Below are 23,087 nucleotides of genomic sequence, written 5' to 3' on the forward strand. Positions count from 1 at the left end.
AGAATGGTACTGACGAGTTTTCAATCCCACAGAGCCTCTTCCACAGCTACAAAGAGTCTGGGCTGAAAAGAAGGTGTATACATCACCTCTTTCTGTGGGCTCTTCCTTACACACCACTTGGGCAGCTGACCTAGTTCACTGTCGGAAACAAGGACATGAGCTCGGATGTGGTATTTTTTCAACATCTGTGGGCTTGAAAATAAACAGTTTTGAAAACCTGCAGCTCAGCACTTCGCATGTGACCAGAACTTTCGCAACTCCCCAAAGCCAAATCTGTTTTCTGTTCCACCACGGGGTGCCTCATTTATCTTTCACAGGAGAAAATGTAATAAAAACTAGAGAATTTGGGTCAGAGGATATATAATGGACAGTTAAAATGATCCTCGAATAAGTTTCTTCTGAAAAGTGTATCAGGCCTAAGTTTTTCTAACAACACGCATAGAAATGATATTAATGTAGCACCCCAATTTTTACTCTATTCGATCTCTTTATTAGTAGATTAATAAAATGTCAGAATTTAAATGTTCATAAATTAGTAGATTAATAAAATAATACAGCTGACAGACAAAAACCACCTGTCTTTTAGTATAATTATTTGCAGAACCCTGAGGATAAATTTCATGGTATCATGCGTATCATGCCTCTATGCAAGAGGGGACAAAAAGATCTGATAATACACATCTTTATTTGAAAAATGCATTATTTCTTACCAGAAAAGTGAAAAAAGTTGATTTGATACAGTCTTTTTAATTAAAAAAAAATCTCTACAATGGGGAAAGAACTCAAAATAGTCTTATTTCTATATGCTGAAATCTGAAAGTATAGATTTAGACAGTCCTTGAGTGGTCAGATTTATTTCTATGAGAATAATCTGGAAAACCCCTATCATGGGACCGGGAGTGACAACAGGCCTGACACAAGCCTGTTAATTTTACACATGTGCCTGTATTATTTTGACCAAAACATTAAATGCTAGCAAAATGTTTAAAAATGTTCAAAAGCAAATTGTCATTTCCGGGCAGGCCTGCAAAATGGGATGCCTGGCCACCTTGGTCACCGGGTTTGTCAGTGGCAGAGGCTCTCCTCTGTAACCATCCGAAAGCACCCCACTTCTGTTAAGCAGTTCACCCAGGCCTTGGAGGGGTCAAACAGCTGTTTGGCTGCTTCAGCTGGCCCACAGTGCCGCCCAAAGACAAAGCAAGAGAAGCAGAAGCTGTTATCCCAGGCTAGGAAAAGCTGCCTCCGACAAAGAATGTCCCCACTGACCCCACCACTCCTTTAAGCAGGTAGCAATCTGTCACCGCCTTGTGGAAAACAAAAGGTAATTGCATACGTGTCAGTCCCATTGAGCTAACTGTCCTCCTGCCTGTATTGTGCCATAAATTGTTCTAGTTCATCAACAAGGGGGAAGGACAGACTAGGATGTGCCTTGTCCCTGGAGAAATCTGCACCACTGTCACCTTCCCACAGGTCAACTTGGAAAATGAAAGAGCTTTGGCTAAGCTGGTAGAAGCCATCGGGGTCAATTACGATGACAGATGCGACAAGATCCACCATCACTGGGAGGCAACATCAGAGTTCCAGAAAAATCCAAGGCTGTTACTGCCACGCTGGAAATGCAAGATCTCTGCCCACCAAACTGGGATAAAAGTACAATGTTAACCATTCTGTACATCAAAATAGAAATTATCCTTCAAAAAACTTCAATCTCCTCATGATCTCTTCCCAACCCAAATTCACACAGTACTACACCTAGAATAAGCAAACTCGTGCATGGATACTTATGGCTGCATGTTGTTTTGTTAATGGGATTAATGTGGGTGATGTGTCTTCTCTAGCCAAGTTACAGTCTACAACGTATAATCTCCCTAAGTTTATGAAACATTCTTCACCACTCTACCTTGTACTTTGGTTACTTGATGGGAGTCCTATCTCTCCAACCAGACTGCAAGTTGATTGAGGGGAGAAAGTGTCTGTTACTCATCCCTGGCCTGAATTGATTTAGGGCTAAGATCAATTTTTTGTTGTTCATAGCATCAAAGTTCTTAGAACAATTCTGCTCACACCATCTCATAGTTGGAGGCAACAAGCAATGTCAAAGTACAGCCCCCAGGAACTCCACCATGTGCCCACAGCTAGAGCAGATTCAATCTCCCCGCTTCTGGAATTACCTACCAGTGTAATTCCAGGGTTAGTAATTCCAATTCTACCATGGTCGTCGGATGACTGACAGGAGTCAGCGTAAGACTAGCCTGTGCTACAGCAACACATGCCAAAATTTCAAAGCCTTATCAAGGCAGGAGTTTCTTTCCTATTTTATAAGATGTCTGATATAGGTGTTCTTGATAAAGACCCTGCTTCCATCTGTGGCTCCTCTACGTCAACATGGTCACCACCAAAGGGAAGAAGATTATGAGACCTATGCTTGTTTTTAACTGCCTTGGGTCAAGAGTGACAAAAATCCCTTTGACTCATGGTCCATTGGCTTAATGTAGACCCACAGCCCCTAATCAAGTACAAGAAGGCTGAGAACTAGAGGAACCCTGGGATATTTGGTAGGTATTGCTATCTCTCCCAGGCAGCTGAGTTTTTTACAAAATGGAACCGGGGGACCAGTTACTGAATGACACTTGTAGTGAATTTTTCCGCCTTGTCATTTTGTCCAGATAAGAGTATATGAAGGAGCAAGTAAAATATTAAAAGGTGGCAACAACCCCAGGAAAATATGCTTTCAGAAAGTGGTTGATTTTCTGTTTCTAGAATTGCTGTTCTTCTTCTCTTCGATCTCCCGTTGGGTTTGTAGGTGTTTGCAATCTTTAGATAAGCTATCTAGCTGATCTCCTGCTACCTGAAGTAGTCTCAGCCTGCTACTTCTCCACCATCTTGACTCCTCCCCCTGATGTTCCTCCCGGAATGACACTTGTATAGAGCGATGGCTGTACCAACATGGTCTGTGACAATAGTGCCATGTTTTACGGTAGCACTGAGTCAAGAGCTTCACCACTTTCACATAACAGTAAGACCCGTTTTTATGTAATTGATTTTCTCCATTTTAAAGGAAAGCAAGTCCTATAAAGAAAATGTGTTTTCTACTTCATGCAAAGCAATGAGGTATTATGATTTGGCTTTGGAAAAAAGTTCTTAAAATAATATTTCAAGCTCATCTGTTGAGGCCATCCCTTCTGCAGCAGCTTGCTATTGCCCAGTTTTCTATCGCTTATAATAGTAACCAGCTTTGAAGCCAAAATAAACTCTCTAGTTGTTCTTCAGAACACCCCATCTGCCTCATCCTTCAACACCAGGACTACTTCCAGAGCCCTTAATGGCTGTGGCAGCAAATACTATAAATCAATTGTCATGTGGCTTCATTCCATTGAGGCTAAAAAGTGTGCCTACTTCATCACAGTCGCAAGAATACTTAAACTTTTTAATTTCACACAGCCATTTTTCTCAGATCACTAGCTGAAAGGCCATCTTTGGGATGGCAAGTGGAAATAGTTCTTTCCAAGCAAGAAAAAAAAATCTCATTCTCTAAAAACATCCCTTTGGGATCAAAATAATATCCAAAGAGAATAGCCACAAAAATAAGTTTTGCATCTATTAACAAATGCATTTATTCTATTTATATGCACACAATAATTATTTCCTTATAACTCTTAGTTCATTTCACTAGAAAATAAAAGAGAATGGCAAGGCTCTATTTTTGTAACTTATAATTAATGTTTTTATAACTTATAATTCTAATTCCTTAAAGGCTGTGACCAAAAAAAAGTCATAAAAACCATATTGATGTTCTCCCAATACTCAAAAAATTTTGAAAAACAAAGGTAAACACATAATTAGAGAATGGAACGCAGTCAACTTTGGTTTCTCTTCTTGGTTCCCCCTGGAGAGACGAATGTAATTTTTCTTCCAGAATCTCTTCCAGGTGTTTTGTGATGGCATCACATTCAAATCAAAGAGAGAGGGCTGAAAAATGCCAGCAGCTGGCAAAGGCACCAGAAAGCAACTGAAGTTGTCCTCTTCTTGTGGTTTTTGCAATCACTAAAATTGGGAAATGGTTACCCAGAATCAGAGTGAGGTAAACACACACATACACACACACACGCGCACACACACACACATAGCAGCAGGTATACTCTACAGAAAATCCCTATGTGGGCTCTTGTCTTTTTACTGGATCCACCCCCTGTATCAGTTCAGATGCTTTTGCAAGTGTTTTGAAGAAAACAGAATCCACATTGTTCCAAACAGAAAAATTGACTGACTCGTGCCATTTTACATCTAGAGCAGCGCTTCACCAACCGTGGTGAAGGAGAGTGGGTTGATTGTTTCAATCCAATGCACATTGCTCCATGGTTCTAATGCACGAGATGTGTACACAGTTGGCACTAAACTTGCAACTCATCCCTTTGTTGGACAGCACTCAAACTGGTGTCTAGCCTGTCCAACTACACAAGTCCGCTGGTCACACACTTACATGTCTCGGCCATGTCAAATCACTACAGAAGCTTCTCAACACCACTCTCTGTTTCTGTGCTCATATCAGCACAGAAAGGTGACAACGGTTCACCCTACCTTTTGAGTAGCACTGGTCTAGACATAAGGTAGGCATCTTATGTCATTCATACTCCATCTTCCTGACGCTCTCTAGGCTGCCTTCCTCTGTGTTCCAGCTGCCTGTGGGGGCTGGTAGGTATGGAGCTGTATGCCATGGTTCCCGTCTGTGGGAGACAGGGACCCTTCAAAGGTATACCCAAAAAAGCAAAAAAGAGCTCACCCAGGAAGCCCTAAAAAATTTTCCACATATTTTATTGTCCTTAGCTGAGGCACATTCCTGATCCTGAATCTGTCACAGGCAGGAGAATGGATTGCTCTTGGAGTAATTCAGCCTACTCCCAGAGCTGGGGGTACGGTTCCACCCTTGGGGCACATGGGTTACACAGAAGAAATAGTCTATGAGAAATAAAATTAGGTTTATGTGGTCAAGGAGGGAAGGAAGTATAGATGCTTGATAGGTGATCAACAATGCTGGAAGCATTTAAGCTAGACTATGTGCATAATCAATAGTCAAAGGAGGGTTATTATTAAATAGTCATTAATTTAGTTGCTATGTATTGAGCTTGGGCAAGCAGAGAGACTGACTTGTCCTAGAATGCCAAGCGCCTGTGGAGGGGACCCTGTGGACTCAACTTTCTCCAAACACCTGCAGCCGAAAGATAGGGTTGTTTCATAGACCAAATCTGGCTGCTTAAGAGAGGTGTTTGAAGGAATGGTGTTGGGAGGGAAAGGTTGCCCTTAAGGATTTAGGGGAGGGAAGTTCCCAAGGAATGGGGAATCATATGAACTGGGTAGATACCACAGAAAGTGTCTCCTGAAATTTAAAAATTTTAAATTTAACTTTAAAAATTTTAAAATTTAATTCAAAATTTAAAAATTAACTCCATGACTCCCCTTTCCTTAACTTGCTTCCAAAAAGTTCAGTATGGAAAAGGAGAGGAAAGAAGAGTAACTTAGCAAAAGAAAAACCAAACAAACACTCCTCCAGCCAGATGGTCAATGTCAACATTGATAGTCATAAATAATGTTGATTAGTAGGGTCCGTTAATATGACATGATGAAAATGGTGCTTTATGTTGGTGATCTCCTTCCTTACACTTTCTCTAGTCATGAGAAAAAAAATGTTAGACATATTCCAATAAAGGGGTATCCTACAAAATACCAGTATGCTTCAAAACTGTCAAGGTCATGAAAAATAAGAAAAATCTTGGTCACAGCCAAGAGGCACCTAAAGAAACAAAACAAAAAAATGAAATGTTGTATCCTGAATGTGATCCTAAAGCAGGAAAAAGTTATTAGATAAAGACTGAGGAAATCTGAACGAAGTATGGACTTTAATAATTTATTAACATTGGTTTGTTAATTATAATAGATGTACCATACAAATATAAGGGGTTAACAACAGGGCACAAGGAGATGGGAACTCTAATTGCTCAAATGGCCTATAATCTAAAACCCTTCTAAAAAGTAAAGTCTTTTCATTTTTTTAAGTGCCTGTTCCTAAATAACTGGCTAAAAAATTAACTTTAAGAGACATATCGCAAAGGAGCATATCTAAAATAGCCATTAAAAATATGAAAATGTATTCAAACCTGTTAGTCATCAAGGAAATGCAAAATAAACCACATTGAAGTATCACCCACCCAAATAGTAAAAATTTAAAAGATTGTCAGTTACAAGTGTCAATGAAGATATGGAGAAATTAGAATTCTGATACACTGCTAATGAGAGTATAAAATGGTGCAACCAATTTGGAAAACCCTTTGTCAGTATTTATTAAGGCTGAACCTATGCCTCCCCTATGGCCCTGCAATTCCACTCCTCTGTGTGTCCATGCGTATATTCGCTTATGCGTATATACTCAGCAAAACACAAACATGTGCGCACGATAAGGTAGATAGAGTGTTTGTAAACATAGTCAATCTAAAGAAGTGCAAACTACCCAAAAGTTCACCAACTGCAGAATAAATGAATAAAATTGTATGGTATGCAAATAATGGCATGTGGCAATGAAGTACTATGAAGTAATAAAAACAAACACATTCCTGCTACACACACAACATGGAAAATACTCATAAATGTAGAGTACAGGAAGTCAGACATAAAAGACCTCACACTGTATTTCCAGTAATTCAAAACAGGCAAAACTAATCCAAGGTGACAGAGGTCAGGACAGTGGCTACATTTCAGTTGTGACTAAGAGGGGCTCAAAGGGGGCTTCTAGGCTGATGATAATGTTCTGGTTCTTGTTTGTTTGTTTTTTCAGAGCATGCGAGTGGGGAGGAGGGGAGGGGCAGAGGGAGAGGAAGAGAGAGAATCTCAAACAGGCTCCTCCATCAGCATGCAGCCTTAGGCAGGACTCAATCTCAGACCCTCAGATCATGACCTGAGTCGAAATCAAGATTCAGGCGATGACTGAGTCACCCAGGTGCCTGGATCATGTTCTGTTTCTTAATCTGAGTGGTGATGACCTGAATTTGTTCACTTTATGAAGCTTTACCAGATCTACCATATTGGGTCACTTTTCTGTATGCTTGCTGTACTTCAATAAGGAAGGTTATTTTAAAAATAATCATAATGAAATGTTCACCAGTGGATGATGGATAAGCAAAATATGGTACACGTATATAATGGGATATCACTCAGCCCTTAAAGGGAAGGAAACTCTGACACATGCTACAACATAGATGAACCTGAGGACATTATGCTCAGAAAAGTAAGCCAGACACAAAAGGACAAATATTGTATGACTCCACTTGTATAAGGAACCTAGAATAGTCAGATTCATAAACACAATGGGTAGACAGAAAGTAAAATAGACAGCAGTAAAATAGTAGCCTGGGGGCTTGGAGGGAGAGCAGAAATGAGAATTTAGTGTTTCATGATAGAGAGGTTCAGTCTGAGAGGATGAAGTAGTTCTGGAGATGGGTGGTGGTGATGGTTGCACAACCATATGAATATTTAATGCCACCAAACTATACCCTCAAAATGATTAAAATGGTAAACTTTATATTTTACCACAATAAAAGTAACAATAAAATAGGATATATATTATGGTGGCAATATTACTCAGAAATGAGTAACTGAGAATGAGTAAATGAGAAATGAGAAGAACAAGGAAACTTTCCAGAAATATGCATAACTTGAAGTCCTTCTAGAAGAAAGAGGAGAATTTGGCTGAAAGGAAGTGTGGGCGACATTTGGTCCAACAACACTCTAGGAAGAACTTGGATTCCAATGGATTTTGGATTTGAACCTGCTTGAGTTGGGCAAGCAGAGCTTGTTCCCTAACACTAAGCTTACAGTGGCCCACCGCTCTGCCCACACTTTTGTAAGTAAACTTCCCTGGATTACCTGAATTTGAATGAGCCACCTGTGTCTTGTTGGGACCCTGACTGACCCATGGAATCAAATTATAAGCAACCAGATTTGGGCTCAGCCTTGGGCAAATTAAAAAGGCAACCACAGATCACATGACACTCAATGAGAAGACTTAGAGAAAGTAATGTGTTGACATATAATTTACCAATTCAAAAAGGTGCTGGTTATTAGCCTTCTTGGTAAGATGAGAAGACAGAAATAGTCAATATAGGTCAGCCTTTCAAAGCAGAGAGCAGGACAGGAAAGGTGAAAGGTAGATCTAAAAGGGCAAAGGGAAGCTATTCAGCACATTCCATGAGGAAAACACCACAGAAGATTGTGAGGTGTGTCAGTTGTGATACTCTTGGCTGTGAGGAAGAGTAGACCCAGTTACTAGAAGTTTATAGAAGGTATTTATTATTTTACAGAAAGTCCAGAAGAGAGGTAGTTTCAAAGCTAGGTAAATCCATGGTTCCTCCATGTCATTAAAAACAAGGTGCTTTCCATGTCACACGCATGAAAGCAAAGTCTCCTTTTTGAGCCACAAGATGGCTGTAGATGTTCCAGGTGTCATACAACCACCCAACAATATGTAGTCAAGAATAAGAGTGTTTTGCCTCCATGGTTGTCTTTATTGTAGTGAAGACTAAACTCTTCAAAAAGAATACCCTCAGATCCCATCAGCCAGAATTCAGGCCTAAACTGTTCTGTAGCAATGTAATTGAGACTGTCACTTAAATTCATCACCATCATGATTGACCTCCAAGACTCAGTGGGAGGGGAAGAGGGGGAAGCCATAAACTCAGGGCTCTGTCAATAAAGGGTGAAATTTTCTGAGGGGTAACAGCCAACATGCTCATCTCAGGAGAGAATAACATAACACTCTTTGCTCAAAAGATGGGCTTTCTCATAGCTTCTCCCTTCTTCCCCCAAGAGAGAGAGATCCCCAAAGTCAAGGTAAAACTTTTCAGTGAGACCGAGATTGGAAATTTCTCTTATTCTCTGTACCCCTACCTTTAAGAAAGGGTATTATAGGGTATTTACTTAATCTTCTTCCTTGACTCACTCATTCAACAAACATTTGTTGAGAACTTTTGTCCAACTTTGGGAATACAACAAAAAATAAGACAAAGTCCCTGAATTCTAGGAGTTCACAAGAGATGTCAAGAGAGTGACCCAAAAAGGAGGAGCAGGTGTTTGTTGTCAGGCAATAAACAAATGTGGTCAGGAGCTAGCTTCCACTCTGGAGAGCTGGATAGGCATTGGTTGTAAATAAAAAGAAGCCCAGGAGATAGTTGCTTAAGACTTAGTTTAGACTCCAACACTAGAAGGGAGAAGAAAAATCTTTATTAGGATGATAAAGTGGCAAGGAAGTAGGACAAACTTCTTTAGGCCAAGATTGTGTAGTTGACAGAAGCCCTCCCTGAACTGTATCTCAAGAAGCTGAGCGGGTGATGGTGACTCATGCAGGACAACCCTTCAAAACAAGGCAGGGAGGAGCATGGCTGGACATCTTGGCCAAGGGACATCACAGGAGCAAAGGCCCAGAGGTGGGAATCCCAAAGCTGAATGCATGCCACCTATGAGATTATCCTCCCTTGCAGTAAAACTTTGTGGTTACAGAACAGAGAAAAATGTGATCAGAAACTATTAATCATGCAATTCATTCATAAATGAACAATGTTAATGATGGCTGTAATAAAGGTGACAATGATCGTGGTGGTAGCAATGGTGACCCCAATGGGAACCCTCACGAATGGCCAATTTTAAGGCCCCTAGTTTAGTGTAGGTGTTCCCTCGAATACTCTTACAGTGCCACCTACAGGGAAACTTGAGAAATACCTGACACGTTTGACGGCCCCACAAATCCTGAAGACCTGTTGGATGCTTTTTGAGAAGGATGTTGTTAAATATTAAGCTAAGAACTTGCAATTGGATTTGCACCCATCCCAACATGAGCACTGTATCCTGTCTGAAATGTTCCCACTTCAGAAACTTGTACCACCCCACAAGTTAATGAGCTTTTCTATACATAGTTTCTTCCAGTGTATAATTACTGGCCTGGCTTTATATTATTTTAGGATAGTGTCAGCAGCTAATTGTGGTACAGTCTGAATGCTCTGAAATGAGCTCGGCTGAGTATGAGAATAGCTCAGCAAATTTAGGGCTGTGTGTGCATCATTTTCAAAGTCTATTGTTTAGTAGGACACTGAACATGGCAGATTAATAGTGGCGTCCAATTCAAAGGGCAAGTGACTATAGAATATGACCTGCCTCACATTTCACTTTGAACTTCACATTCCTTGGTACCTACTTGCCACACTCAAATACCATTGCACTTTGGGTTGGCCTAAGTGCATATGGAAGCTTTGGGTCTTTCCATTACCGAGTCCCCAGAAGTACTGCAGGCTCCAGCACAGAAAGGAGCATGCATTCTCCACCTTTCCATTCTCCTGGAGGCAAAAATACAGGAAGAATACCTCTGGCTTCTTTTGTCTTCCTTATAGACTATTCTCTTATCTACTAGGGTATAGGAGTAGAGTATCTGATGATGGTTTTATTTATTTATTTATTTTTAAATGCATGTGCTTTTTTTTTTTCTTTTTAAGATTCCATTTATTTACTTGAGAAAGAGAGCAGAAGTGGAGGGGAGGGACAGAGGGAAAGGGAGAAACAGACTCCCGGCCAAGAAGGGAGTCCAATGCAGGGCTCAATCCCAGGATCCAAGGACCATGACCCGAGCCGAAGGCAGATGCCCAACTGACTGAGCCACCAAGGCAGCCCTCTGATGGATGATTTTAGGGAAAGGAATGAACATTACTGCCTCAGCCACTTCCATTCACTCTTTCCATACATTCCCTTCTTTTGTGATAGATTCTGCTGTGGGAAGCAGCTTCTAAAATGGCTCCCAAGGTCCCCACTACATGGTATTCACTCCCTTGTATAGTCCCTTCTTCTTGTGTAACCAGTGACTTGCTCCTGGCAAAGAGAACATGGCAAAAGTGGTGAGCTATCAGTTCCAAGATGGGATTATAAACACCTATGACCGCCATCTTGCCTATATTCTTTCTTGCTTTCTTGGCTTGTTTGTTTCAGTGAAGCAAGCTGCTGTGTTAGAGATGCCCGAGTGGCAAGGAGCTGAGGGTAGCCTCTGACCAACAGTTAGCATGAAACTGATGCTTCCTGCCAACAGCCCACGAGGAACTGAATCCTGCCAGCAACCGCATGAGTGAGCTTGAAAGGGGATCTTTCCCCAGTTGAGCCTTGAGATAACGACAGACAGCCCCGACCAGTACTTTGCCTGCAGCCTGGAAGAGATCCTGAGGCAGAGGAGCTGACTAAGCCTCCCCAGATTCCTGATCCACAGATTTTTGTGAGAGAATAAGTGCATGTTAAATAACTACATTGTGGGATTATTAGTTATGCGGCATTTATTAACATATATCTTTCTTGCCTCTTTCATCGTTGGTCGAAGCTTTTTTTTTTTTTTAAGATTTTACTGCTCTGAGAGAGAGAGAGAACACAATAGGGGAGGGGGCAGAGAGAGAGAGGGAGAAGCAGGCTCCCCACTGAGCAGAGCTGTGATCCCAGGACCCCGGGTTCCATCCCAAGACCCCGGGATCATGACCTGAGCCCAAGGCAGACGCTTAACTAACTAAGCCACCCAGCCACCCCTAGTCAAAGCATTTTGTGGATAACTTAAATAAAAACAGAGACCAGCGTGACTCACACAAATTTAGGATAGTTTATGGAAACACAGCAGCTACTCACTGTGCAAGGCAGGCAACGTCCTGGTTTAAACCTAACTCAAAAAAAGAAAGAAAGAAAATGTTCATGCAGGTATCAGATTCTAGTATTCCAATATCTTCTCTCCAGTCCTTTCTGAATGCTGTCTGCACTGTCATATACAGAAATGTGTTCCAGAACAAGGTTGTGGGGGAAGAGAGGGGGAGCAAAAGATGCTTAAGATCCCTTCACTACCCACCAGTCATCCCGCCAGCCTCGACTCTCCAGAATTATGATTATTCACTCACCATTTAGGAAGCATTTGCTGTTCTGACACTATTGTGGTTATGGAATTACAGCAGAACACAAAAGAAACAAGGCCTCACAAAGGTCACATTTTAGTGACAGGGGCAATAAACAAACAAAAATATATATTGTAATGTCACATAGAAATGCTATGAATAAAAAGGAAATGAAGTAAAAAGGTAGTGAAGGACAGAATGGCATTGGGAGGAGAAGTGGGTAATCCAAGAAAGTATCTCCACTAGTAGAATATTTTAGCAGAGGTCTGGGAGAAATCACAAAGCAACCCATGAGAAAAATCTGACTGAAGAACATTCTAGTCTGATGAAAACTCAAGTACAAAAAGGAAGGAACTTGGAACATCAAGGAATAGCAAGAACACTAGCAGAACTAGAGCAGAATGAGCAGTTAGGCGTGAGAATGAGGTAGGAAAGAAGGGGAAGGACTTGACTATAGAGCTTCATTGGCCATTGTTAAGAGTTTGGGCTTTGAGCACGAGGAAAGGCTGTAGGGAGTTTGGGTTTAGATGATTCCAGATTACCTAACTTTTGTACAGGGAGAGAAATGGGCTCCTAACAGTCCAGGATATCTCTGGTGGGAGGGTTAGTTGATAGAGAGCCTTTGGTAGGCTCTTAAAAATTGTGTGTACTCTACAAGCTGGCAAATCTATTTCCAGTATGTATCATGGAGAAGCCACCACACATTTGCACAAGGAAACACATACAAAGATGTTCATCGCAGTATTGTCTATAATGGCAAGACTGTTGGAGTAACAGGGAAATTGGTGAAGAAAATAAGGTGCATTCACTGGAGAGCTATTAAAAAGAATAAACTAGATCTATTTACGTGAACATGGATATGTTTGAGAAACAACGTTAAGTGGAAAAATGCATATGTAAATGGAGACAAATAACATCATTTATGTAAATTGAAAGCAATAACCCATTCACAAACCAGTAGTATGTATTGGTTGTAGATACTTAACTATATGAAAAGAATATAAAGAGTTCACTGAATGATAGTGGTGGCAGGAATAAGACTGCAACCTGTGGTCAAACGTCACTTAGGGTTCATCTGCTCTATTTCAATTTCTTACAAAAACAGAAAGACAAACTAAACAAAAATATTCCATGTGAGCTCTGGGTAGTAAGAAATGTGTGCTTTTTAGACTACTTTTTTCTACCTTTCTATCTATGGAAAAAATAGCTCAGCTATTCTGTAACAAGTAGTTGGAGCAAAAGGAAAGTTATCTTGTGGACTTATGGCCATATGAGATTATTTTGCCTTGAGCAGATGAAATCAGATACCTTTTTTGGACTCAAGAAGAGAGAATGTTTTCCAGCCTTTGGGTGGGTAAAGTAGGCCTCTTAGAACCCACATGTGGCTTCTGTGACTTTGGATCTTCACACTCTCCTCCTGGAAAGGCTTTCCAGAAGCCTCAGACCCGGGGTCAATGGTGCTTTCATCATTTTATGTGAAGAGGTCTGTTCACACAGTTCTTAAATCCACATCCGATCAATTAATTTAAAAGGAAAAAAAAAAAAAAACCCTTCCTCCCCATCCCTGGGATGAGGTCCAAGGACTGAGACATCCTGTGGGCTGAGAGAAAGTTCAAACCAAAGTAAAGATTTAAGCTTTTAATCTATTGATTTCATTCAGCGAGGGGGCGTCCATCAAAACTCCCTCTCATCTCGTTGGTCGTGAAGACGAGAAATAAATAAGCTTAATTCCCTTTGCACCACAAAATGGTTGGTCGGTACATCCTCCTGGTGCCTGAGGGAGAGACGTGGGGAGGAGGGGGAGATATGTCTTCCCAGGAATAGGCCTGTGGGTTTGCAGGGCCTCCTGAAAGCTGACACAACTTCACCTTCTATTGATGTTATAAATGGGCGCTCACCTTCCTTTGGCTCCCCTCAGGCCCCTTTTTCCCAGATCTTAAGTTTCTTTATGCTAAGATCTCAACCCCTGAGCCTGCATCTATCCCTCACCCATGAGCCCTCAACCCCATCTTTCAGTCTCAGGCAACAAAAATGTTTGCCTCCTCTTCTCTGTGGCAAGTGAGACACTTCCTCTTCGACCCTCAAATATGAGAAACTTGACATTTCTCTCTTCTTCTAAGTCAAGTGGATCACCTAGAGTCCCATCCAGCCCACTCCCTCAGTGAGCCTGGCGAGCCTAGTTGGGAGAGGCTGTCTCCCAGCTTTCAGAAAAATATGTGAGAATCCCAATTCCAGAAAACAACCAAGAGAGGGGCTGGTCCGGGGCCTTGGCTTCATTGCTGGGGCTCCCTCTGGGCTCCCAGAAGCCAGGGTCTCTTGGCAGCCCGCCTTGGGGAACACAGGATTCCACCCACCCCAACCCCTCTCCGCTGTTGGCCTTGGCCATCTGCAGGCTTTCTGCCGTGATGACCATTTTTAAATGTGCCAACAAGTATCTTCCTCCAGGAAAGAATCCTGAGATATGTTTCTCAAAGCCTAGGCGGTCACCCAAACTCAAACTCCTCATCTTCTACCTTTCTATTGCTGCCAGAGCAAGGGGGAGAGCTTCTGTTTCCCACCCTCTCTGAGACTAAGGAAAAATGAAAGAAATGTGGATGACCAAATCACATCCCAAAATTGAACTTTAACATTTAAATGTCTTCTCTTTTTTTTAAAGACTCCCACACCAGCGGTGATAAATGAAACAGATACAAAATGTTGACATGGGTGCATAAATAAATCTAATTTTTTAAATAAGAGAACAATATATTTTGCAGATTTTGACATGTTTCTATCTGTCCTGGCCTTCTTCCTTTTTCTGACCTTCCTTTTTCCAAACCATGCCTACCACCCTATGTCTGTCTCCCCCAAACAAATAAGAGTGCCACAGTTACGAGACCATTCTGGAGTAGCCTAGGTTGTATTAATTATTTAAATAATTCATTATCAAATGTCAGGGCTTTATTAGAAATGTAAATAATTTGTGGCATGTCTGATGGATACCACAAAGACAATTCAACCACATCTCTCCTGCAATATTATTTCAACCTTTCCCTAACCTCTACACCCAGCCCCAAGCCTGTTTCTCCTTCCACCTTCCCCACAGCCCCCACCTGCTTCCATTTCCTGCTGGGCTACCGTCCCATCCTTTCTCTGGCTCTCTCTGAAATGCCAGTGTGACCAAGTCACTCTCTCGTGGCTTCTGGACTGCCTTTAGAATAACAGCATGATGGAGCCCCATCCCAGGAATGGGGTCTGGAGTGCATGTCCACCACACATACACCAAGCTCCAACCAGCCCAGATTCCCCTAAATTCATTCTACTGTCTAACAGCCCCTATTTCCCCCATGGCTGTTGATTCTGCCTGAAATACCACTTCCTCTGCCTTTGGTCTTCCCAATCCTCTCCCTGCCCCCAGCTTTTGTTGCTAATTTATGTAGTGTTAGCACACCTGGACTCTCACGTCAAACTGCTCGGGTTCAAAAGCCCACTTCTACCTCTGCTGGACCTTCAGCAAGACCCTTCATCTCTCTTTGTCTTAATGTCCTTACCTACAAAATTGAGATAACAGTGGGTTAATAAAATGTTAATTTAATTAGTGATCAATTGATTATGAATAATAATAGCAGCACCTATTCCTAGGAAAGTGTTAAGGATTTGATTAGCTAAAACCTTTAAGTGTTTGAAGCAATGGCTGGTACTAGGGACGACCCTACTAACAACTCCTGTCCGGCTTGATCTCCTCTGAGACAGCCCCCTCACTCCTTCAGACTCCCTCCAGCACTTGCCTCACTGTCCTGTGATGGTTTGCTTAGCATTACACAGTGGGTTGCCTCTGCTGGGTGATTTCTTTGTCATTAGCCCTGTGCCCATAGCGGCTCATATTACAGTGAAAACATATTGGAGTTCAACCAAACCAGTATTTTTCAACACCCACTGCACATTAGAATCGCCTGGGGAGCTTTTAATACGCTGCCTGGGCCCCAAGCCAGACCAATTACAACAGGATCTCGGAGGATGGAGCACAGACTTCAGTATTTTCTAAAACCTTCCCTCGGTGATGAGGATCCACTGAGCTGAACCCAGGTTTAAATCTCAACTCTTCCACTTCCTAGCCCTAGGAGCCTGGGCAAGTTATTTGAGCTCCCAAAGTCTATGACCACATCTGCAAGATGTGAAAGAAAATGTCTAATTGTAATAGTAACATTCAGAGGGACACCTGAGTGGCTCAGTCAGTTAAGCATCTGACTCTAGATTTCTACTCCAGTCAAGATCAAACCCCGCATCAGGCTCTGAGCTCAGCAGGGAGTCTGCTTGAGATTCTCTCTCTCCCTCTCCCTCTACCCCTCCCCCTGCTTGTGCATGCTCTCTCTCTCTCTCTCTTTCAAATAAATAAATAAAATGCTCTCGCTCTCTCTCTCAAATAAATAAATAAAATCCTTCAAAAAAAAAATTGTGACATTCAGAGTGTGTCCCCACCACTCCTATCCCCTTCACCAATCAGACCTCTGCACACAGAGGTCAGGGTATTTCTTTTCCTACCTGCTACCCCAATAGGTTATCAGAAATGCCTTGGGTCCCTCCATCAAAGGCCAATTCTGTTGGGCAGTCCCTTCCTACAGATAGAGCCATGTACTCCATGTTCTAGTAACCGCGACCTTCCCTAGCCTCTTCCAATACAGGGGCCATGCTGGTTTCCTACTCTCTCCTACTCTCTCCTTCCTCACAGCCCTTCAGTTTCCTTTGTTGACTCTCATAACTCTGCCCACGCTTTTATAAATAATTACTTTATTAAAATTTCCCATAAACCCATTTGAGTGTACTGTCTATAATACTGCCTGATGATAATAGGAGACAAAGCCCTAAAGAGGGAAGAGAAAAAACAAAAACAAACACAGGGATGCCTGGGTGGCTCAGTGGGCTAGGTGGTTACCTTCAGCTCAGGTCATGATCCCGGCGTCCTTGGATCGAGTCCCGCATTTGGCTCTTTGCTCGGCGGGGAGCCTACTTCTCTCTCTGCCTCTGCTGCCACTCTGCCTGCCTGTGCTCTCTCTCTCACACAAATAAATAAATAAAATAAAAAAAAAAAAACAAAAACAAAAAACAGAAAAAGAACTGGAATATATGGTTACATTTTAGAAAAGTAGAAACAAACAAAAACAAAAACAGAAAACCCTCCTAAATCCTATGTTTACTTGCCAAATACTCTTATGGCAGCTAAAAAGCTTGAAAAGCACTTTGTGTATCTATAGTTCACATATGGGGAAAAAAAACATAACAAACCAGATTGTATTCCAAGTTTCTTCGATACTCTGTCTCAGACCCTTTTTTTTTGCTACTTCATTATATACTTTCCTTTACAGTTTCTTGTTCTTTTCATATTGAGAGAAGTCATCTAACAAGATTGCAGCAAAGATTTCAATGAGATCCTCCATGAAAAATGTACCTTGAGGGAAATAGGGTAACGGAATATTCTAGTGCTCTGGTCCCAAAGTAGACTCAAATGTGAAACCCCCTCCTGGTTCTGTAACTAGGACAAGCTGCTTATTGCCTCTAAAAATGGGGTCTAAATTTTTATTTCATGGGTTGCTATAAGATGGTACATCATGATAATTATAACAGTTAATATTTTTGAGTGCCTTTAAGGCAATGTGACTAGGACTTTATGTATGTCATTTACTTCTCACAAAAGCCCTATGAAGTAAGTGCTATTTTTAATCCTTAAATGAGGGAACTGAAGACCAGGGAGGTTAAGCAATTTGTCCGGGGTCAAACAGCTAGTAAATAATAGCATTAGGCAATAGCATATGATGTAAGTTGCCTGGAGTGCATATTAGGTACATAGTAATGATATCCTCTGATATTTTGATAATGATTAATTTTCCTCTCCAAGAAAAAAAAAAAAACTAAAACAAACAAAAACTTAAAATAAGTTCAGGATAATCTAGTGAAGTTTCTAAGCTAAATAGTTGAGCACTTTTTCTTAACCTGAATAGTCTGGAACTAAAAACAAGTAGAATGCTTAATGTCTCACTCCTGTGAATTTTCCCAAGAAAACTATAACCACAGAAGGATGTATACAAGAATATTCATAATGACCTTATTCTTAATAGCCCCAAACTAGAAACTTACCAAATGCCCATCAACACAAAAACGGAAAAATGAGTTACAGCACTTGTGTGCTGTGGATACTAGTCAGGGATAAAATGAATTGAACTATGGATACACAATAATATGGATGGGGCTCAAAATACTATACCTATGAGAAAAGACACAACATGTACCTCCTTGCTCCCATCCAACAAGAGACAGTGAGGGGCTACTGTCATGGTCTTAGAAACAGAGAGCTTTCCTAGAGGTAACACTCTCTGCATCTCTTTGGCCAGAGTTGGGCCACTCGTCTATTCGTGAACCCATTTCCTGGTTGGGAGGACTGACTTATTTTTGTAGCAGTCAGGCACGGTGCTGAACTAATAATCCCCCAGATGCCCTGCGGCTACTCAAAGGTTAAGAGCAGCTTTTGTAGAAGCAACCGTAATACCCACTAGGGTACGGGGAAGGTTGAAACTGAGCATGAGGGTTAGCCCAGGTGGTGGAGAACAGTCACAGGCTGAGGAATTTGAGTTTAACATATTAATAGGGAGCAAGAGAGTGACCTAGGGGAAATTAGGATTGTGGCTTTGAGATAAGGGCATTGGATTTGAAGTCATCCTTTCTAAGCCTGGTCCTGCCGCATGTTAATTGCATGAGCTTTGACTGCTAAGTCCCTTAACACTGCAGAGCCATCATCCCTTATCAGTAAAGTGAGAATAATAATGAGCAATTTCAAATATTTTGTTATGAGAATTGCAGTGAAAATGATATTCTTTATCATTCATTCAAACTCTATCAAGAATTGGTTAAACAACTGCAATAAGATATAATGATATAATTTTTTAAAAAAGAATAAATGAGGCAACAAACATGAGCCCATTCAGTAACCACTGCTAAGCTCCTTGCTTTTGACATTCTTCTCTGAAAGTCATTTCTGGCTGGGCAATTCTACCCGTATTAAACTGAAAGCCAGGGACGCCTGGGTGGCTCAGTTGGTTAGGCAGCTGCCTTCGGCTCTGGTCATGATCCCAGTGTCCTGGGATTGAGTCCTACATTGGGCTCCTTGCTTGGCAGGGAGCCTGCTTCTCCCTCTGCCTGCCATTCTGTCTGCCTGCTCGCTCTCTCCCCCCCCCCCCTCTGATAAATAAATAAAATCTTTAAACTGAAAGCCAGCAATCTAGTTTTTCCTGTACCCTTGAAAGAGGCAATGTCCTCATGCCTTCATTCACTCAAGAAACACATTATGGGGGAGGATGAAAGAGTGTTCTGTCTTCACTTAATTGTTCTTCTTGCTTTTGCAGTGTGACTGGATTTAGTTCTCCAGACAGTCTAGCCCCCAGCCTCATAATACAAGCAGCGTGCAGAACAGACAGCACCCTCCTTAGTCCCTCTCCTTTTCCTAGAGGACTTAGGAAGTCTCCATTAGGACCATGGAAACTGAAAGTCATCACATCTGTTCTTTGCTATTTTCAAAATCTCTTTAGGGAAAAAAAAAAAATTGAATGAACGGCAAACTTCTGCAGTTTTCCTTAGGACACTATGCCCTTCCAGAGTTAAGATTATAACTAAACAGAATCTAGCTATTTCTTTGGGATGCTTGCAAAGTTCATTGATATTCAGGACTTAGATATATTTCTTTACAATATAATGGAGTGAAGCAAATTAGCCTGAAGAGAATGAACAGCTAACAAAGCAATAGTTGCAAATGACCAATAAACATACAAGAAATTCCCAGGTCCCTCGTGATTGAGGAAATCCAAATTAAAAGAATAATGAAGCATATTTTGTCACCCAAGTAAATTTACAAAGATGAAAACGAATGGTAATAGCATTACCAATCTACGTGAGGGAACTTTCAAACAGAAGGAGGTCTTTGCATTTTTCTACTTTTCACAAGTACAGCATTTTGCTAGAGCTATAACATTGGGACAAACTTTTTGGAAGGGAATTTGGCAGTAAGCATCAAAATTTTAAATATGCATACCCTTTCTCCCAGCAATTCCATTTCCAGAACCATATAATAAGGAAATACTCAGAGATGTAAGTATATCTCTGTATGTACACATTCATTGCAATGTTATTTAGAATTGAAAAAAAATTACAAACAATCCAAATGTCCAACAGTAAAGAATTTTAATAACATGTAGTTATTAAAAGTCATGTGGTAGAAGAGTATTTTATAATAATATTGAGAAATTTATACAATATAACAAAGTTTTCTTTAAGCCATAACATTGTGCATACGATGATCCTCCTAAAAAACATGTATGTGTTTGTAAGGAGGAGAGCATAATGGCGGGACATATGCAAAATAGTAACCCTTACTATCCTACAGAATTAGAATTAAGGAATTTTTCTTCTTTAACTTTTTCTGCTTGTTTTTCAAGTTTTCTGCTATAATAATGGAAACGCAGAAGAAAACTGTTATTAGAAGCATCTTCTGATTTTAAGATTTCTGTCAAATTGTCTCTTACCTTAATCCAAAAGCACAATATAAAATAAGGTTTAAAATAAGACAACACTATATGTTTAAGTTACATCTTATGGTATATTAGGGCAAGGTCCAATTCTTACTACTGCCACTATCTTCTACCTTAATCCCTTCAAATTTAAGCTGGTCTAACTAGGTATAGCTGGTCTTCTTATCTCAAGCCTCAACTGTATCCTCAAATCCATTGTCCCCACTGCTACCAACATTATCTTCTTTTTCGAACAAGTCATTTGCAGGGGCACCTAGATGGCTCAGTCAGTTAAGCAGCCGACTCTTGGATTCAGCTCAGATCATGATCTCAGAGTTGTGGGATCAAGCCCCACATCGAGCCCCACATTGGTTGCTATACTCAGAGTGGAGTCTGCTTGAGATTCTCTCTCCTCCTCTCCCCCTGCCCCTCCCCCCAATAAATGAATAAGTATTTTTAAAATTTTACATAAGTTATTTGCTTGTTCTTTACAATGGGTAATATATGCACCTGGTACAAAACCCAAATTGTAAAGCAGGTAGATATGCATATAATATTCATATATATACACACACACACACACACAATATATATATATATTTATATTGCTTACATATATATTTATATTTATATATATATATATTATTTTCTTACCTTTGATAAAAAATAGTAGCTCACACTTTTTATTACCCAGATACAGTCTCTTTTAGGTTGATGCAATTGTCCATCTTTATTTTCCCAATTTTCTGTTTCACTTTGTTTTAGATACGTTTCCTTCAGATAGCCGGTAGTCGGGTTTTGTGTAGCCATTCAATCAGTCTTTTTATTGTTGTTATTAGGTGAGGCTAACCCACCGACATTTTTTAATAGGAGCCATAGGTATGGTCTTGGTTCTGTCCAAATATTTTGTTATATTACTAATGTTTTCACTGCCTTTGAAAACATTCTCATTCTATAGGCTGTAATTTCTTTAGTTTTAGTATATGTGTTTCCTTAATAGTTGGAAAACTTCATGTTTTTGTTCTAATGGGCACACCCATAGCTATAATTTTGCTTTTTTCATTGTTTTGTATTCTTCTATTCTTTGTTTTTATAGTAGCTAAGAAATGAACATAGGACAAAATTCAAAAGCTATAAAAGAGTGTACAGTAAAAAGTGTCTCCTTTTGCTGTCTTCCCAGCACCCATTTCTTAATCGTAGAGGCAATTATCATTATAGAATTCTTTACCGCTATAATTCCATACAGTTTACTCATTCATTTTTAGACGGTGTCACTTACTCCCATTATGAGCAATAATAAAATTAATAGACTTCTTTTCTCTTTCACATCACCACCATTGCCTTGTATTTGCTAACTGAAAATCTCTTAGTGTTTATCCTTATCCTTTAAATATATTTTATATGTGTTGACATGCCAGATTTCAATGATTTCAAGTGTTGCAATTCCAGTACTGAGATCACCTCCAACCCTCTTACTTACCATCTGAAATTTTGTTAGTTACATTATTTCTTCATAGTCAGAGTTTATAGTCTATATTTTTCACTCCTCAATCATTACACGAGATCTGGATTACTCGTAATCCTCTGAGTAGGGTTCACGTTCATGCTGTTATTTTTCCATTGAGCTTCCACTGGGCTGAAGTTCATTCTAGAGTAGGTTCTTGGAGAAAAGCTCATTGAAGCTAAAGTTCTTACTTTCTTGATTATTCAAAAGATTTATATGTTTCCTGTATGTTTAAAAACTGTAACTAGGTTTTAAAAAATGCTTGAGTCCCACTTTTCTTTCTCTAGGGCTTTTGTGAGCAAAGCTCCATTGTTTTCTAACACGGAAGGCTCTGTAGAACAGAGGCCAGTCTGACCTTTCCCCCTTACAGGTGGTGTAAGTCCTCCCTCCCTCCCCCAAAACAGGCCAAAGAAACTTGCTTCATCTTTGTCGACGAGTAACCCTACCAGAGCGTGTCCTGCTGTTGATTAGTCTATGTCAAATTTTTCTTAGATAAATGGGTCTCCTTTCAAACCGCAGATTCAGATCTTCTACTACTACTAAATAACTAAATATCTGGAATGTTTTGTTTCTTTTCTGTGACAACTGAACATTCAAATCCTCTTTTAGTCCTGGAGATGTTTCTTTCTTTTTTTTTTTAAGATTTTATTTATTTATTTGACAGACAGAAATCACAAGTAGGCAGAGAGGCAGTCAGAGAGGGGGGTGGAAAGCAGGCTCCCCGCTGAGCAGAGAGCCCAACACGGGGCTCAATCCCAGGACTGTAGATCATGGCTTGAGCTGAAGGCAGAGGCTCAACCCACTGAGTCACCCAGGTGTACCCTGGAGATGTTTCTTAAACATACCTTTAAATATTTCCTGGGTCCCTGATTTCAGTTCTCTTTTTCACATAACCACTTATGCATCATGTTCGCTATCCTTGGTCTTCCATTGCTCTCAATTTCTTTCTAAACCTTCTTAAGTTTGCTTGCTTATATTACATTTTGTTTGCTTTTCTCATATGCTATCCATATGCTACTTTGAGCTACTTTAATGATGCTTTTATTTCTATAATAGTAAAAATTTATTTTCCTCTTCTTCTCTGAAGTCTGTTAGTTTATGTTT

The 23,087-nt window shown here is 40.5% G+C and overlaps 1 long non-coding RNA gene across 1 annotated transcript in view; it reads right to left on the minus strand.

The window, feature by feature from the left end:
• Nucleotides 1-4,584: 4,584 nt before the first annotated feature.
• Nucleotides 4,585-23,087, minus strand: part of LOC125094768 (uncharacterized) — a 34,603-nt gene continuing 16,100 nt past the window's right edge. Inside the window, exons 2-3 of the long non-coding RNA XR_007125685.1 lie at nt 11,692-11,722; nt 4,585-4,724 (exon numbers count right to left, since the gene is read on the minus strand). This is a non-coding gene — a long non-coding RNA (uncharacterized LOC125094768). The remainder of the gene's footprint in view (nt 4,725-11,691; nt 11,723-23,087) is intronic.

The sequence above is a fragment of the Lutra lutra genome, chromosome 3 (assembly GCF_902655055.1).
Source record: "Lutra lutra chromosome 3, mLutLut1.2, whole genome shotgun sequence".
In the NCBI taxonomy this organism is placed as follows: Eukaryota; Metazoa; Chordata; class Mammalia; order Carnivora; family Mustelidae; genus Lutra; species Lutra lutra.